This window comes from Saccostrea cucullata, unplaced genomic scaffold (assembly GCF_032062105.1).
Source record: "Saccostrea cucullata isolate Sc308-1 unplaced genomic scaffold, CSIRO_AGI_Scuc_v1 ctg287, whole genome shotgun sequence".
NCBI classification, from domain to species: Eukaryota; Metazoa; Mollusca; class Bivalvia; order Ostreida; family Ostreidae; genus Saccostrea; species Saccostrea cuccullata.
This window is the reverse complement of record NW_026930709.1, coordinates 49,327-53,890: the sequence shown is the minus strand read 5'-3', so window position 1 is coordinate 53,890 and position 4,564 is coordinate 49,327. Positions and strand designations below refer to the sequence as shown.

General features: G+C 33.6%; 1 non-coding gene across 1 annotated transcript; it reads left to right on the top strand.

Annotated features, from left to right (window-relative positions):
• The first annotated feature begins 4,013 nt into the window (after positions 1–4,013).
• On the top strand, positions 4,014–4,085 carry Trnap-cgg (transfer RNA proline (anticodon CGG)). Its single transcript has one exon. It is a non-coding gene; the product is annotated as a tRNA-Pro (tRNA).
• The last annotated feature ends 479 nt before the right edge of the window (positions 4,086–4,564 follow it).

Below are 4,564 nucleotides of genomic sequence, written 5' to 3'. Positions count from 1 at the left end.
AAGCACAGAGATGTACTCAAAAAACTTTTTGAACCACAAATCTAAACCAAAAAAATTTCGCATTAGTGCATGATGTGTGGCTTTTGGTGTTGTTTTTCAAGAAGACTAATCTATGGCACGTCAAATTAACAAAAAAAATTAACAATTGACAAACTAGAATTATCGAATGTAAATTATACTTCATGAATGTTCAGTACTCTTCTGGTAGCAATTTGTAAACTACACTGTATAGTTTGAATCTGTAAAACTATATTTAACGATTTGATAACCATACTTTGTGAATCGTAATCTTCGTTTATCTGTCTGAAAATAAAAGTTTTCAGATTGCAGATAAATGTAGATGTTCATTTGCAGATCATACGTTACATTTGTTAGTCATAGTCATTGATAATCACAAATTGTGTTACTATAATTAGAGTATACATTGTATTTAACCCACAAAAGTACTAAAACGCGGAGGTAAACTATAGTTTACTATGATTATATATTTCATTGCAATGACTGTCCTATAATATTTTTCTGTTCTTTTACAGTTAATTCTCTGAAGATGAGGAAGTAATTTTCTATAAACTTAACCAGGTCTATTCGATTTCCATATATGAAAGTCAAGAAAGCTAAAAAGTTGCTCTAAAAATACATGTACGTGTACTTTATATACTCGTACATTTTCACATATTGTAATGCATGGAGCAAAATGCGATTGTTGACGGAAGAAAAGATCCTACTGTCCACTGTTTAAACACCAACATAATTATACAATTTACTATATTAACTACAAGAAAAATATTTATGGTATTCACCATGCAGAAAGTGAGTACAGTAAATATAATTCTGCTAATCATTATGCGCTAGTATACTGAAACGCAACATCCTATTTTTCGGGGGGGGGGGGGTAATAATCATATGTAATCAAGAATTTTGTATCAAAAAAGTATGGATATCTTCAATTTTGTAAATATCGGTAATTTAATGGTTAAAGGAATTTTATACTATTAGCGGAAGTTAAGTTTGAGTCTGCTAAATCAAAAATTCATGTTTAACAAAGTATATGGGAATATTATGGAGTTTTTAAGGGTTTGTATCTGTTCATAATATGTTATGCAGCAATGTTTCGGAAAATAAATTCTCCTTTCGTTTCTCGTAGCGATGCTAAGGTTTTAGTACGCATTTCCATTGCTCTAGCTGGAAAATCTCAAAATAAAGGTGATGGAGAGGTTGCTGATGCAAATATTCACTACATTACACCTCAACAGGCTCTTACGTATCATATGCATAAATGACCATCTGTGGACCGAAGTCCAAGTGTTTCTACAATGCCCTAGGTTAGAGAAAATTCGACATAGTCATCTGAAAACTGACATTTAAAAATGGCAAAGAATGTTTCCTTCGCTCAGATCTCTATCTCTAAATTGTTGAACCTATTGTATCGTAAAAATTAAGTTTCAATCGTTGTTTAGGGCAGTCTTGCATGCTTCAATTGAATGGCTGAGAGGGTGGTGGTTGTTAGATAATTATTTGATATTTTTATCAAATTTCTGATGTTTTGAAATTTGAATTTGGCCTTCATTTTTAAAAATCATTAGATAAAGAATTTAAATATTTGCAGATTACTGCATGTTGCGTTTCTTTTGCGCTTCAGTATATTTATCGTGTAGTTCCCTTCGTGATTGGAAGATCGTAGGTTCGAGTTCCGACCGCCATTGGTGTAAGTTGATTAGATAAAAGATAGCAACCGTTTTTTTCGCCGAGCCAAGGACTAATCCCCTCACCGGTATATAATGACGTCTGTATATAAATGATCAGATGAGGAATCTAATTACGCCCCCCGCCTGAAAAGTGGGAGGGTATATAGTAATTGGTATGTCCGTCCGTCCCTCCGTCCGTCCGTCTGTATGTCCGTCTGTTACGCTTTGGGGTACCCATCTCTTATCCGCAACTCCTCTCAAACCACTGAAGGAAATTCAATGAAACTTTCACAGATTCTTAATTACATATTGCCATTGTGCACCTCCTATTTTACTGTTTGATCTGACATATATTTTTGATTTTCCGGAGCAAAACATGGACACTGCCATTATATTCATATGGGAGGCGGGGGGTATCATTTAGTGAGCTCATCGCTCACAGTACCTCTAGTTTTTATCTCTATTGGTCACAGACTAGAAGAGCTTATGCGATATTAATGTGTCTGTCGTCCGTCCGTCTGTCTGTCTGCCTGTCCATCAGTAAACGATTTTTCAAAAATACTACTCCTACAGTTTTGGTCTGATTTCAATATAACTAGGCACACAAGTAGACTACCATAAGATACATCATTCTGTGAATCGGTTTTTGATTTCGATGAACAGTGTTGCCGTGGGTACTAAAATATAAATTTCTCTGAAATACTTTCAAAACTAGAGGTACTGTGAGCAATGAGCTCACTAAATAATACCCCCGCCTCCAATATGGTTATAACTGATGACAAAGTCCATGTTTCGCTGTGGCCGGGAAACCCACAATATGAGTCGGATCAAAAAGTAAAACAGGAGGTGCACAATGGCAATATGTAATAAAGATTCTGTGAAAGTTCCATTAAATTTCACTCAGTGGTATAAGAGGAGTTGCGGATAAGAGATGGGTACCCTAAAGCGTAACAGACGGACGGACGGACGGACGCACAGACAGACAGACAGACGTACAGCTAGACGGAGGGACATACCGATTATAGTATACCCTCCCACTTTTCAAGCAGGGGGTATAATGATACTCTTCCTATAGTTTTGGTTTGATTTCAATATAACTTGGCACACAAGTAGACTACGCTAAGATGCATAATTCTGTGTATCGGTGTTTAATTTCTCTGATCGATCTTGCCGTGGTTACTAAAAAGAGAAATTTCTTTGAAATACTTTAAAAATGCAACTCATCCTATAGTTTTGTTCTGATTTAAATATAACTAGGCACTAAGATACATAATTCTATTTATCGGTTTCTAATTTCGATGAACAGTGTTGCCGTGGTTACTAAAAATTGAAATTTCTGTGAAATACTTGAGAAATGCTACTCCAAATACAGTTTTAGTTTGATTATAGTATAATGTGGCATGCAAGTACAGTTTGTACACTACAATGAGTTTCATAAGTGTCTTTTTGTTTTTTTATCTTGTGGATTGATGTTGCCATGGTAACTAAAATTGAAAATTCTGTAAAATTTTATTAAAAGCTACTCCTACAGTAGAAGTCTTATTGCAATCTTGCCACACAAAGAGACTTAAGGATGACGTTTACTCAGGTTTCAGAAAACAGAAAGGAAATTTTATAAAGAATAATATGTTAAATCAAAAATTGCTCTAAATGGATAAAATAACTAAGTTTTTACTCAATATCAATTAAAAATTTTAATATTTTAACTTGGGGCAGTTTACGCTTTTTTATAAACCGCTTCGCGGTTTATAAAGCGTAAACTGCCCCAAGTTATGTTATATCGGATAACATAAGTTGAAATAAGCTTCATTCCTGACTAGATTTGAAATCCAAATTTTTGTTATGTTAGCAAGACCTGTGTCATGTTTTGTTTATATTGGTTAAATATGCTAGATTATGTTCGTTCAAAGCAGTTTTTTTTTAATAAGGAAGTTAACTCTAAATACGATTAAACAGTTTCTAGTACTTTGCTGAATCTTGGTCTGTTATGAGTAATATTTTCTATATGTACACATGTAAACAAAAACAAAGCACGAAACTTAATTACATTATGAGGAATTTTAAGCTATCTCCTTTGTAAATCAATATACGTTGTTCAATTTTTTGCTGATTATTAGAATTGTTTTAATAAGAAATTGTAAACATTAAAATTGGTTTTAAACAATTAAGTTGAAACTGTGTCCCTTTAACATACATCTAATTCAGAATAAAAGGATAGGTAAAGTATCAATCGATTTAAAGGCCAGCTGCTACCGTTCACGTTTCTTCTCTTTAGATAAACGTGTTCAATTGATTTACCTACTCTGTCCATTGTTGTTAAGTGAACGAGGCTCGTTGGTCTAGGGGTATGATTCTCGCTTCGGGTGCGAGAGGTCCCGGGTTCAAATCCCGGACGAGCCCTCATTTTCTTGAAGCATTTCTTTCATTCAAGGTCAGACGACACGTTCCTCAAAAATATTTCTTTTTCTAAGAATTTGTCATTGAAGGTCATATTGCTTGTATAACCCTTATGTGTAATCTTCTGAATGGACTATATCAAAATTTTTGGTGAACTTATATTTAAAAACATTTTGAAAGCAATGTAGAAATCAGAAGAGAATGACAAATGTAAATATTTTTATACAATACGAAGAGATATAGAACACATATTTGATGAATGTGTAGTCATACCTTAAGGACATCAACTATTCAGTCAGGAAAGATATCTCAGATAATTATATTTTAATTAAAATGTCTCAAAATAAAGCTTGAAATTGAAATCTTTTCGTGCAACAATTTTTTTTTCATGCTTTTAGTATGATTGAAGAACCCGTGAAGTCTAAGAAACTACGAAACTAGTACACTGTAATGAAGATTTAGTTTTGTATGCCATAAATTAT